Below are 15,796 nucleotides of genomic sequence, written 5' to 3'. Positions count from 1 at the left end.
TAATTTTACCATGATTGTTCACAATTATTTTGCAGTATCATTTATTTCCTAAAAATCCCCTCAAAATCGAAGTGTTTTAGGACGAGGATAATCATGGATATTCAAACCTAGGATCCCAAAAGGCACCTTTGGAATGATTCATAAAAGATTGGTCATCTCGAAAGAGTTTCAATGAATTATCAGCATTCTCTATGTGTAGTTCCAATGCTTTATTGTAGACCATAATATCGTCAAAGAAGACTAGCAAAACTTGCATAGAAAGGCTTTGAATTTTTTTTCCTGAGGCTCTAGAAGGTTGACAAAGTTTAATAAATATTGAAAGTAAACACAAAAAGCTCATATTGACCTTCATATGTTTATTATTGAAAAACTTCTCTCCATGCTTTTCATCTAGAAGATCATTAATAATTAGGACACTTGCACTAGGTTTCTTCCTTCTTTAATATCAAGACTACTACTCATGAGTAAGGGCTTGTAGTAGGTTGTATGACCTCCACCTTCAATAGTTCTTGAGTGATATTTTTTCTTATATCAATTTGTGCAAACGGGTGTTAACAAGAACGTACATTTTGTGGTTGAATTCCTAGGATCAAGGGAATGTTATGTTAGTGCTTTCTTTAAGAATGGATAAACTTAGTCTTTGGTGTTTGAAAGACTTGATGATTTTTTTGAAGGAACAATTGAAAATTTAAGAGTATTTCTTATGTCAAATTATGGATTATCCATAACTTATATGGAATTAAATTGGAAAATAATTCTAGAGTGGCCTTTATTTAATAATTTTTCCATACTATGGGAATGACTATTTCAAGGGACCTTACCAAAATCCATTGAAGGGTGTATACATGTCCCCCTTTAGAGAAATCTATATAGATTTCTTTCAAATACATTATGAGTGATCCCAATGTGCATAGACACTCTACCCCCAATATTATATCATAGCCACCCATATCAATGGAGAATAAATGGGATTTGAGTTGATAGTCTCCGATATAGAGTTTGACATTTTCACATTTTCCCCCACAGTTCATTATACCTCAATTGGGGATCATGATTTAAAATTTGTGTCCTAGGCATTAAAAACAATGGGTTTATTCTACCGCTCTCTTATGAATGAAAATATGAGTACCAACATTATGAATGAGGACTACAACATTATGGAACTTGATGTGGTCTATGAAGTTAAAATGCCTGATAATGCACACATAGAGATTAGGGTTTCCTCATGGAGAAGTGGAGGTTCAATATGTGCCTAAGCTTGAGTGCTGGTGTATACAAGTTATAATGATGACTTCTATTTAATAGTTATGAATTTGGGTATGGCCTTAGTGGTCACAGCAATTTGGAACAATTTATTTTCTTTAGACCTATGAATTAAAGCATATTTTTCTTTAAACCTATACAACTTCATTTGTTTTTTCTAACCCTGAGTGTCTTCGAAATGAGGCTTCCTTCCACATAAAAAAACAATTCAGTTGCAAGGAGGTTGTAAAACCTAGAAATGGAAATTACAAATGCACCACTAATGATAGGAATATTAAGGCATGGGATATCGAAAACACGAGTTATGGATGGAACTCATGTTTATTATTTATTGAGGGAGTAATACATAAACTGCCAATTGTTTATTGAGGGATGGGAAGCATAAAAAATAGAGATGGAAATCACAAGAAAATGCACCAGCAACCTGCATGAATTTGTTTTTGTTAATTATCCAAATGCTTAATGCACCTGTTAGTTATCTAGGCATGGGAATCACAAATGCACTAGGTCTTAACTTAATCCAAAATTATCATTCATTAGCTTGAATTAAGTCTCTTGTAACTCCATAATGTTTACCATCATCAAATGGAAAAAATTTCAACAAGTAATTGCAAAAAATCTAACGTATGGGTGATGAAACAGAGTGGCCTCAAGGGTTCTAAAGCCTCTAAGACCTTCACTCGCTTGATTTTAATGGATCTGAGCTATTTAAAACAATTTATAATGAATTAAAGTAGTTTGAATTATGTCCCTAACAAGAACATGAGAGTCCCGCCCAACTATAAATTCATATTTACTTTGAATGGCATTTTCTCACCTAAATCATTCTCAAGTTTCAATGCCCGGACTTGCTAACATAGCCATCGATTACAGGGATAAAAATAACCATAAAAGAGGCTTGTCAAGTCTTGCAGCGCATCCCTATGGGACTAGCATAAAAGCCCATAACTAAATTGTGTGGACATCTAACTGATCTGTAAAGCTTATCATTTTCCAAGAGTATAACAACTCCTGACAAACAAAAAAATTATACACAAATGCCTAACCATTTGACAAGAAAACTACAGGCACTAATACAAGTACATTTGTTCAACTGAGGTCCGCGATTTTAATCATATTTGACTCTCTTTTATGTGTACTATTCTAGTTGAAAGAAATAATTTTTGGTAGGGGTAATTTAATGGCTTTTTTTATTCCTTAAATTTTGCACACTATGCTTTTATCTTTTACTTTGGGTATTTTATGAATGATGTATCAAATTTGTTTTTTAATTGGGATTATATATGAAATTAAAATATCACCACTTTTCATTCATATATAAATTAAAATACACTATAAATAGATTTTATTTAGTTTTTAGAAAATAATATTAATTAATAATATAATATAAACCATAGATTTTTTAATCCATTCATTTTAATTGAGTTTAAATGATTGTTTCTAACATTGGTTATTCTATGATTTTAGTATTTTGTTAGAAATATATCAAACTAATGTTTATATATATATATATATATATATATATATATATATATAATTAATTTAAATTATAAAAATAATTTATATAGAGAGAGAAATATATTAAATAATTATATATAAATATGTACAACTTAATGTATAATAAAAATTTATGAAACTAAAATATTATTTTTTATAATATCTATTTAAATTTAAATATGTAAATACATATAACATATCGCATATATGTACTAATAAATTCCTTTTACAATTTTTGCAATTTAAAAAATTTTAGTTCTTTCGCTGCACTTTTGGAATAATTATTAATATTTAGTTAGTACGGAATTTAGAAATTTACGAGTACCAAATGAATAAAAGTTTGTTTGTGTTACTGATCGCTGTGCTTGTTTTTATCCTTCCAAGTTACATCAACCTGTTAGGAACCTAGTAATGGTTGGTGTCAAGTAATATCTGTTCAAGATATTGTAATCAGAGTTTCTACCAAAGATGTATTGATCAGAAATATATTTATATGATTGATTGTGAATGAACTTGTCAAATATATCATAAACTGTCAAAACAATTTGTTACAGTGCCATCTCGTGATAGCAGAGTGAATACAAGTTGGGTTCGATTACAACCCAAGCAAGCGTGAAGAGAACCGCGCTTCCAATAAACAGTGGAACTCCTCCGCTGGCCAGTTGGGCGGCGAGGTCTTTCCCGCTCGCTATCTCCACCCCGACAGCTGAGACGAATCCGAGCATGGCGAGTCTCCCATTTATGGTTTCTGGGGCTGGCCCACCGAAAGCAAACACGTCCTTAAAGTTTGTGCTCACCTGCATTATTATTTATGTCAATTCAATTCAGTTCAGTGCAGTGCATGTGCATGTTAATGTAAAAATTGGCGCTTGCATAATCGCTTACCGTCTCAGGAGGGGTAGAAGGTGATCGCCTTGACTCCGGCTGTGGATCCACATGACCCAAATTAAGTTATATATAGAATAACATAAAACCTTCTATTCGTGGATACGGAAACAGCGACAGAATTACTAAACCCCCCTGCCATGCATTTTACTCGAAGCTGCCTGCTGGTTGTTGACGTTTCCGCTGGCCTCCGTTGCAGGAGCGATGCTCCATTCATCGCCATTACTGATGCATTTACAGCGGCCATGATCGCAATATAATAATGAACACTATGTATGAGAACGAATCTAATTTATATGGACTTTGAGAACAATATGAAATAACTAAAGAAGAATAGCCACTATTGATCTGTTATGAGACTCCAGGGCTGGTTATTGTGTTATATATAAGGATGTGCAGGCCATACGGAAAAATCTACCGTCATTCATTGAACGGTAAACGTTTAGCCAAGTCGAGGTTTCTCTTCCTCGGACTATGTTTCCACGTGGTTGGATAAAAATTGAGACGTAGATCCTCGAACAACCGGCGCACCGCACTTGAAATAGTAGAGGGCATCACCATCACCATAGATTATTCAACCTGTTTCGTGCTAGAATTTAGGAGTTCGTGTAAATCACGTTTTGAACCATTTCTATCCTCGTCTGTCCTTTTTTTTATAAAGGGTTATTGTAACAGGTGGGAGTAGGTTTTGAATGTCCATAAGGAGTGGGCATTTTAATTAGTTAATAAAGGTTTAAAAAACATAAGGATTTTCCATAATTAGATTAATTAGTTAGTTTAAAGAATTTTACTTATGGTTTATAAATGCACATAAATGCAGTTTATTATCCAAATAAATGTAGTTTATTATCCAATTTTTCCCATATTTGAATGTAGGTTTATTTGGCTTGGAATTAAGATGAAAATTGCAGTATTTACCTTCTTCTAGATGCAAGCTCCTTGTCCAATAGCAATGGACGCAAGTGTGCAATTATTTGGCTAGAGTTGGACTATGTCTATGTTATCCATCTTTGTAGTAATTTTCTAAATAAAGATATTTGATAATTTTAAATAATATTTTCCTCTCTAAAATGCAATAAAATATTCCTAAGGTTTGATCTTGATTTATTCCAACTTTTTTTATTATTATCTTAAATCTAGATCTATCATAATATTTTGTTATAAATAATATGGTTTTCTCCTCATTCTTCACCATGACTATTCTCATCGTCCTGGTTATCGCCTTGTGAGATTTGAGCTCCCATCTTTAGTTCAGGCCATCACCGTTTCTTCTTACCCATTACATACACTTTGAGAGACAATGAGTTAAATCGATAGCTGAAGCATAGGGTACAAAGGACTCATCCGAAAGAGGGGGATCTCTAGATCCAAGTCTATACATTCTCTTCACATGTATAAACATTTATTTTTCAATAATAGAATCAAAGTTCTGCTATTTCCATTGGATTCTCAATATATCATTTTATGGTACATGTTCATTTATATTTGGATATTATTTGTTGTAGGGTTTTGATATTTTATTTTTCAGATCTAAAGAGAAATGAAAACAATTCATTTTTGTTGTTAGGGTTATATGTCACGATTAACATAAGTGAAGGATTTTGGTGCAACTTCCAAGAAACTTCATACTAACAAATGAAAATTCGAGTAGCTTAAAAATCTAGAACCCTAGTGAATGTTGTTTCGACATTTTTTAGCAATTTTCAGGATTTTTTATTTCTCCCAATTTTCACTTCTTTTTTTGGAGTTTTACTCTTTGATTGAAGAATATTTGTTCTGTTGGGTTTCCTTGTCTTTTTTGTAGGTCACATGTACCATTCGTGCAAGAGATGACACTGTTTGCAATAAATTTACGAAGAAATTCCTTTGGGGATGGAGCACAATTTTTTTGACAAAATATTGCACCCCATACAGACGTTTTGAGCCTTTTTATGCTTGAGGACACATTAAACATGTCAAAACTTGTGCCCCCTATTTCTACAATTTTTTTTCATAATTTTGGCCACAGTTATGCACGTGTGTCAGGAGGGGTTTCTTCTTGTTCCCTTTCACCCCTAGGCCTAGAGTCTCTTAGTATGTTTTCTCATTTCGAGGAAGGGAAAATCCCCTTAGGGTTTAGAGTACACCTCTACCATTTTGGAGACAATTTGTTCAGTTGAGGAATCTAGTGCGTAGAACATTTAGCCATTGTTTTCCAACATTGTTGCCATCATTTTGTAGTCTTTTTTAGGTAATTTTTAGAATGATTTGTTTCCTTTTGAGACATGTGTTGAATTTATTCTTTAGGATTGCCACGAGCATCCTTCTTTTCACAATTTGATTAATGTTATTTTCCAATACTTTCCCTTATGTTTTTTCTTGGATTTTTTTGCATCATTTTAGCAGATCTAGCCTTAGATCCTAGCCCCTTATGCATTAAATCTTTTGGTATTTTTGTTTCTTTTGGTTTCTTGTATTGTCCTCATTTGTTCTTGTCGTTTCATAGATTTTTGCGTGGGGAATTGCGTGCTTCCGTTTGTTGTTATTTTACTATTCATTTTTACTATTATTTATAGTTTATGCACTTTATTTCTCAGTAGCATTGCCATCATAGAACATGATTTAATAAACACATCCACATACACATTATTCACACACTCACACCCTAATAAAACTAGCGCTTGGTTACAACCACTAAGGAAAGACTTGAAACAGTCCACACTAATTATAACTTAACTCACATAGATTAAACCCAATTGGGCAATAGGGAAAAACAATCTTGTAATTAGATTTAGGGTCACTGGGATAGGATTCCACAAACCCCCATCGATCACTTACATTGAGAAATAGTAATTTGTCCTTGTAGGGAGCTTGAAAAGATCCACAATCTCGAGGTCAAAACCAGAGCGTGCCAAAAAACTGATTTAGAGGGGGTTAGGCTTAGGTCTCAGTGTGTGAAAATCTCCACAATGCTCCCCGACTAGTTGGTCTAGGGCTCTGCATTGCTGACTGACTACCAAGAAGAAAAAAATTATGTTGGAAATGTATTGAGTATTGAGGGGGGGTGAATCAGTAGTGATGGCCTTTATATCAATTTTAAAATTGTTACCACAATATCAAATAACCATGCCCATTCACAATATTTCCTTAACTAAATATGAAAGAAACAATAAACTCAAACATAATAACCATGAGAAACATCAACACAAGCATGCACACATAAGAACACAAGTATTTATGTTCAAAACCCTTTCGAGAGAACACCACCCTACTTTTGTTGCACTGCTCAATTATTTTATTAATCTGTTGAACAAATTGTACATGGATTAGCTTACACTCATAAGCTAGAAGAATCAGCTTGCTTCAAATTATGATGGCATCCATCAGACCGGAAAATTGTTTCCTCTCATGGATATATCGAAATATATCTGCTCGAAGCTCCCACGACCAACGATCCTCTCCCAACTACCATTGGACTATCCAACTCCAACTGGATGGAGAAATATCTTCCTTTTACTGAATATGCCAAATCAATGTCTACTCTTAAGCCTCCACGCCTTCACTTCCTCCATGCAAACCACATTTCATAAATGTTTTATAATGGGTTCTCAATCAGCTCAACATGAGAAACCCACAAACACCATCATCCTATACATCAAATCTAAATTAAAAAAAAAAAAAAAACCCCTTAAGAGGGTTATTTCTTATCTTCTAGTCACAACAATCTCTGCTCTCTAACACACCACAAGCTGCCAATTTTAGGCCACAATCAAAACATAAAATATAAATCTTCTTCTAAACTCTATCTCTAATTTCTGCACACAATACATTGATAAAAAAATGCCAAACAATGTGAGTTGTTGCTGCAATATATACTCATTCTCGAGACCCTCAGAATGGAATACTCTAACGTTCTCAAGAAAACCAACCAATTAGTACCTTCCTCTATTTATCACTTTCCTATGTTGAGTAACTTTGTAAATTGTACATGTTATGGATCACTTAACCATTTTTGCACACGCTTAAGATTTGGTTAAGATAGGATTTTTTACTAAATCAACCACTAACACCACTATCCATTTGATATTTTCAACTTTGATCAACTTCTAGCAGACCCACGAACTTTTCCTACCATATGTTGAAAAATTCTGATCAAGAACATCCGACAATGCCAAAATTAGCTTAACAGCGTGAGGAATGTAGAGAAAAACTCCTGAAAAAACTCTGTCACACTTGAAACACAGGTTAAATTCGAATAGATCTCCCCAGTCTCTCCCATAGGACTGCCTACCAATGACTGGAGCTTTTCAATCATCCCGTGACTCATCATCCATGCAACTGGGGTAGAGGATGAAGGGAAACATCTTTCCTCAACTCATAAATTTCTCAAACTTCTTCCAAAGCTTCGCAAGCCTCTACATGACCTCCAAAAGTCACTGGCGCCTCTACAACACTTCATCAAATCACTTCGACATCACTATAACCATCGTAAGTCAAACAAGGTTGACTTGGATGCCAACCAACAGCAATACTAGCACCCGGGCCATCAAAATTCTCCACAAACACTCTACCTTCAATATGCATCTTGTTGGGTTGTTGGGTCGTGACACAGGTTGGGAGTTTAATTAGACAAACAAATCCATGTACTACTGGCCCTTTCAGCAACAGTCCGTGCAGCGCAGACTGAGGTCTCACCCGAAGCAGTATGGGGGCATGTTGGAACCAAGTTTCCGCACCCTTGAGATGTCTGAGGGGTTTGATTTAGTCCAACTGTGAATACCTTCACGCATGTTACTTCGCGTAATTCCTAGACCTATATGGCCTTCACAACCTATTATCTTTGCCTTCGCATAGCCCTAACCAGGGACTGTGGGGCTTTCACACTGTTGGAGCAGTGATCTGCACTATTTCCCCAAGTCACGCCATGGATCTTACTTATCTCCTTATAACAGTTAGTTATCTTCAAGTAAATAGATACCTTATATTACATTCACTTACTCAGCATATTCATATAAGTTCGCGGAGTAAATAACCAGTAAACATGCAATTCATACCCAATATACTTTAATGCATAAAACAGGAAAATATAAACAGAAATATGGTAAAACTTCTCTTTATTAATGTTTCAAATGGTTATAGACTCAACCTACCCTACGCACTTAGCTGCAGGGGTCTGCGCACTCAACTGCATACTACTAGGCCTATGCGCACTGAGCTGCAGAGCCTTCTCCTACTCTATGACCCAAAGACACAACTCTACACTTCAGATACTTTTCTATCCTTATATTCCATTGTCATCAATCCATTTATACAATCCCATGGTTTGCCGACCATGGGTAGTTCTCTCAATCTGACACTACATTTACAAAAGTAATGGTGGACAACTCTATGACTCTATTACAACATCGCGCCCCACACTCGCAATTCGTTGTCTTTATAATGGTCTTTAAGCCCTAAAACTTGCCATGTGGGGGATTCCACGCCCAACAGGCCTCCAGAACAAACATCATGACTCACCCTCGAGTCACTTTGTCGGTGCGGAGATCTTTTCGCAGAGACCTCCCAACTCTGCTCAAACTATTGCAAGGGCAGCGTCCCCGACAGCTGAGACGAATCCAAGCACAACGAGTCTCCCATTTATGGTTTCTAGGGTTGGCCCACTGTAAGCAAACACGTCCTTAAAGTTTGCGCTCACCTGCATTATTATTTATGTCAATTCAATTTAGTTCAGTGCAATGCATGTTAATGTAAAAATTGGCGCTTGCATAAACGGTAAACGCTTAGCCAAGTCGAGGTTTCTCTTCCTCAGACTATGTTTCCACGTGGTTGGATAAACATTGAGACGTAGATCCTCGAACAACCGGCGCACCGCACTTGTATAAATTGGAACGTTTCCAACTAATGAAATAATAGATTTTTAGATTTTTAATAATGAAATAGTAGAGGGCATCACCCTCACCATAGATTATTCAACCTGTAGTAAGTCTCAACTTCGTGCTAGAATTTAGGAGTTCGTGTAAATCACGTTTTGAACCATTTCTATCCTCGTCTATCCTTTTTTTTTATAAAGGGTTATTGTAACAGGTGGGAGTAGGTTTTGAATGTCCATAGGGAGTGGGCATTTTAATTAGTTAATAAAGGTTTAAAAGACATAAGGATTTTCCATAATTAGATTAATTAGTTAGTTTAAAGAATTTTACTTATGGTTTATAAATGCAAATAAATGCAGTTTACTATCCAACTTTTCCCACATTTGAATATTTTTTTTAAATTTTACAAAGTTTATGTAATAATAAGTTTATACATGAGCATTATAAATCTTATTTCTTTCTCACTTATTTTGTTGTGTATTATGGAGAAGGGTACGATGGAGGAATTGGCCTAATGGGTGATGTATGTAGGTTTATTTGGCTTGGAATTAAGATGAAAATTGCAGTATTTACCTTCTTCTAGATGCAAGCTCCTTGTCCAATAGCAATGGATGCAAGTGTGCAATTATTTGGCTAGAGTTGGACTATGTCTATGTTATCCATCTTTGTAGTAATTTTCTAAATAAAGATATTTGATAATTTTAAATAATATTTCCCTCTCTAAAATGCAATAAAATATTCCTAACGGTTAGATCTTGATTTATTCCAACATTTTTTATTATTATCTTAAATCTAGATCTATCATAATATTTTGTTATAAATAGTATGGTTTTCTCCTCATTCTTCACCATGACTATTCTCATCGTCCTGATTATTGCCTTGTGAGATTTGAGCTCCCATCTTTAGTTCAGGCCATCACCGTTTCTTCTTACCCATTACATACACTTTGAGAGACAATGAGTTGAATCAATAGTTGAAGCATAGGGTACAAAGGACCCATCCCAAAGAGGGGGATCTCTAGATCCAAGTCTATACATTCTCTTCACATGTATAAACATTTATTTTTCAATAATAGAATCAAAGTTCTACTATTTCCATTGGATTCTCAATATATCATTTTATGGTACATGTTCATTTATATTTGTATATTATTTGTTATAGAGTTTTGATATTTTATTTTTCAGATCTAAAGAGAAATGAAAACCATTCATTTTTGTTGTTAGGGTTATATGTCACGATTAACAAACTTCATACTAACAAATGGCAACTCGAGTAGCTTAAAAATTTAGAACCCTAGTGACTGTTGTTTCGAATTTTTTTTAGCAATTTTCAGGATTTTTTCTTTCTCTCAATTTTCACTTCTTTTTTTTGGATTTTTACTCTTTGATTGAAGAATATTTGTTCTGTAGAAATTTGAATAATATAACACTTATTCACAGAGATTATCTTGATTATACACTATTTGCGCAATGCATGCATAATACATAACCTCCTCTACCATTGATCATCAATTTGCGGAATTAAAAAAAACAATCGCATGCGCACATTGAAACATCAATCACACATATCAACACAGTATGTAATGGGGAAAGCATACAGCTGAAAACCCCCAACTATCTGTATATTATAATGATAGAGAACATGTAACAATACATAGTACAATACTCCTCACAAGTACTCAGTACTATCTCCACATGCTACACACAAACTAGCTCAGATCTGAACAAGTTACGGGTTCAAATCTCCTCCACTATTTTGCCTGCCTCTACTGCGCAATCCAAGTTGAGAATAGATCAGATCCATGTTCGAATTCCCTTGGCTTGTACTGTTCATAACGTGGTTTAGTTTCTTTGTTTCTTCAACAATTGTTTTTTCTAATTCCATCTCAATTTTGGACTTATCAAGGTTTGTTCTCAGAGCTAATCTTTGCTTCTAAACTATGGCAGTTATTTCCCAATCAATGATTAATCCATTCAAAACCTCTTCTTCCCTTTTTGCATCATCAAGCTTGAGTTTTAGAGACAAAATTTCCTGTTTATATATTTTTATAATCATTTTCTCCCGTTTCTTGGTCAATTATTGTTTCGAGAGGTTACTCTCATCTTCTAGCTTCTTACAATTATTTTTCTTTTCTTCTAATTGTTGTGCCAGATTGTCTTCACTCTTAATAGCTTCCTCAAACTTTTTACTTTGGTAAACAAACTCTTCATACCTTCTTCATCTCACAACAACTTCTCTTTTATTTTATTTTTCTTCCTTCAGGTCATCTTTAATTCATCAAGGGCGTTGATGAGCTCCCCTTCAAGATCTACTACACTTTCATCTTCTTCTTCCTTGAGGTTTGATTCGTTCTTATATTTAGATTTAGATTCTAATGCCATGAGTAAGAATTCATCAACCTCATCTTTTGGAGACTCTTGCCTATTTCCTTCTAATGCAAAACTATCCTCTTTGGAGTAGAGACCATTTTTTCTTGAAAGGATTCTTCTTATGATATTCTTGAGCTTTATCTCTGGGCTTCTGATCCTTTTCCTCTCTTGTCTTATCTCAATAAGGAAACTTGGAGGAAAATTTCCCAAACTAAGCCAACTCTTGATCAAATTCATAGTTGGAACATTCTTTGTGATATTTGTGTTCCTTATTCTTCATTGAGGGTTTAATTTCTACCTCCTTTTGCTCAAACTTCTCTTTTTCTATTCTCATCTCATAGGAAGTGAGAGTTCCATGTAGCGCCTTCATTAAAAGAGACTTTAAGTTTGATATCTCTTATGTAGATGAGATCTTAGAATTGAATCTCATAGGAAGAGATATCAATACATTCTAGAAAACTACTTCATTCATGAGTTCTTCTCCAAATCCTCTAATCATATTTTCTACCTCATTAATCTAAGAAAATATTCTGGTATATTTTCTTCTTTATTCATTCTTAAGCTCTCAAACCTCATTCTAATCGCTTGAAGTTTGGCTTGCTTAACTTTCTCATCTCCTTTATAACTATTCTAGAGCTTGTAGCATACTTCCTTAGTTGACTTACATTGAATTACTTTTACAAGGTCATATTGATTAAAGCCAAAGAGAATTGCACTCTTTCCCTTTTCATTGTTCCCATAAACATTTTTATCATTTTCATTTGTAGGAGGGGTTTCTCGGACAATATAATCAACTAATACAAAACTCCAAACATCTACACCTAGGGACATGCAATAGGCTTCCATACTGACTTTCCAAAATACATAATTTGTACCATCAAGTACTGGTATCTTACTTGAATAAGCATCCTGACTTTCTGGTTTAGCCATGATGCCCTATCAATTTACCTTGTAGTGGTAAAGTTATTCCTAAAGGAACCTGTATTTGATACCAATTTTTGGGATCATGATTTATGTTACACTAGAACTCACAGGTGTTAGTAAACAGACATATTTCTAGAGCTAATAGATCCTCAAGTGATGGTTAAGGACATGTCATGAAACACACAGGCAGCATTGCCAAGTACAGTAAGGGGAACTATAATTTTACCATGATTGTTCACAATTATTTTGCAGTATCATTTATTTCCTAAAAATCCCCTCAAAATCGAAGTGTTTTAGGACGGGGATAATCATGGATATTCAAACCTAGGAGCCCAAAAGGCACCTTTGGAATGCTTCATAAAAGATTGGTCATCTCGAAAGAGTTTCAATGAATTATCAGCATTCTCTATGTGTAGTTCCAATGCTTTATTGTAGACCATAATATCGTCAAAGAAGGCTAGCGAAACTTGCATAGAAAGGCTTTGAATTTTTTTTCATGAGGCTCTAGAAGGTTGACGAAGTTTAATAAATATTGAAAGTAATCACAAAAAACTCATATTGACCTTCATATGTTTATTATTGAAAAACTTCTCTCCATGCTTTTCATCTAGAAGATCATTAATAATTAGGACACTTGCACTAGGTTCCTTCCTTCTTTAACATCAAGACTACTACTCATGAGTAAGGGCTTGTAGTAGGTTGTATGACCTCCACCTTCAATAGTTCTTGAGTGATATTTTTTCTTATATCAATTTGTGCAAACGGGTGTTAACAAGAACGTACATTTTGTGGTTGAATTCCTAGGATCAAGGGAATGTTATGTTAGTGCTTTCTTTAAGAATGGATAAACTTAGTCTTTGGTGTTTGAAAGACTTGATGATTTTTTTGAAGGAACAATTGAAATTTAAGAGTATTTCTTATGTCAAATTATGGATTATCCATAACTTATATGGAATTAAATTGGCAGATAATTCTAGAGTGGCCTTTATTTAATAATTTTTCCATACTATGGGAATGACTATTTCAAGGGACCTTACCAAAATCCATTGAAGGGTGTATACATGTCCCCCTTTAGAGAAATCTATATAGATTTCTTTCAAATACATTATGAGTGATCCCAATGTGCATAGACACTCTACCCCCAATATTATATCATAGCCACCCATATCAATGGAGAATAAATGGGATTTGAGTTGATAGTCTCCGATATAGAGTTTGACATTTTCACATTTTCCCCCACAGTTCATTATACCTCAATTGGGGATCATGATTTAAAATTTGTGTCCTAGGCATTAAAAACAATGGGTTTATTCTACCACTCTCTTATGAATGAAAATATGAGTACCAACATTATGAATGAGGACTACAACATTATGGAACTTGATGTGGTCTATGAAGTTAAAATGCCTGATAATGCACACATAGAGATTAGGGTTTCCTCATGGAGAAGTGGAGGTTCAATATGTGCCTAAGCTTGAGTGCTGGTGTATACAACTTATAATGATGATGTCTATTTAATAGTTATGAATTTGGGTATGGCCTCAGTGGTCACAGCAATTTGGAACAATTTATTTTCTTTAGACCTATGAATTAAAGCATATTTTTCTTTAAACCTATACAACTTCATTTGTTTTTTCTAACCCTGAGTGTCTTCGAAATGAGGCTTCCTTCCACGTAACAAAACTATTCAGTTGCAAGGAGGTTGTAAAACCTAGAAATGGAAATTACAAATGCACCACTAATGATAGGAATATTAAGGCATGGGATATCGAAAACACGAGTTATGGATGGAACTCATATTTATTATTTATTGAGGGAGTAATACATAAACTGCCAATTGTTTATCGAGGGATGGGAATCATAAACAATAGAGATGGAAATCACAAGAAAATGCACCAGCAGCCTGCATGAATTTGTTTTTGTTAATTATCCAAATGCTTAATGCACCTGTTAGTTATCTAGGCATGGGAATCACAAATGCACTAGGTCTTAACTTAATCCAAAATTATCATTCATTAGCTTGAATTAAGTCTCTTGTAACTCCATAATGTTTACCATCATCAAATGGAAAAAATTTCAACAAGTAATTGCAAAAAATCTAACGTATGGGTGATGAAACAGAGTGGCCTCAAGGGTTCTAAAGCCTCTAAGACCTTCACTCGCTTGATTTTAATGGATCTGAGCTATTTAAAACAATTTATAATGAATTAAAGTAGTTTGAATTATGTCCCTAACAAGAACATGAGAGTCCCGCCCAACTATAAATTCATATTTACTTTGAATGGCATTTTCTCACCTAAATCATTCTCAAGTTTCAATGCCCGGACTTGCTAACATAGCCATCGATTACAGGGATAAAAATAACCATAAAAGAGGCTTGTCAAGTCTTGCAGCGCATCCCTATGGGACTAGCATAAAAGCCCATAACTAAATTGTGTGGCCATCTAACTGATCTGTAAAGCTTACCATTTTCCAAGAGTACAACAACTCCTGACAAACAAAAAAAATTATACACAAATGCCTAGCCATTTGACAAGAAAACTACAGGCACTAATACAAGTACATTTGTTCAACCGAGGTCCGCGATTTTAAGCATATTTGACTCTCTTTTATGTGTACTATTCTAGTTAAAAAATAATAATTTTTGGTAGGGGTAATTTAATGGCTTTTTTTATTCCTTAAATTTTGCACACTATGCTTTTATCTTTTACTTTGGGTATTTTATGAATGATGTATCAAATTTGTTTTTTAATTGGAATTATATATGAAATTGAAATATCACCACTTTTCATTCATATGAAAAATAAAATACACTATAAATAGATTTTATTTAGTTTTTAGAAAATAATATTAATTAATAATATAATATAAACCATAGATTTTTTAATCCATTCATTTTAATTGAGTTTAAATGATTGTTTCTAACATTGGTTATTCTATGATTTTAGTATTTTGTTAAAAATATATCAAACTAATGTTTATATATATATAATTAATTTAAATTATAGA

This window comes from Pinus tabuliformis, chromosome 4_2, assembly GCF_031772625.1.
Source record: "Pinus tabuliformis cultivar Carrire ecotype Pingquan chromosome 4_2, CPIR1, whole genome shotgun sequence".
In the NCBI taxonomy this organism is placed as follows: domain Eukaryota; kingdom Viridiplantae; phylum Streptophyta; class Pinopsida; order Pinales; family Pinaceae; genus Pinus; species Pinus tabuliformis.
Note: the sequence above shows the minus strand (reverse complement) of the source record.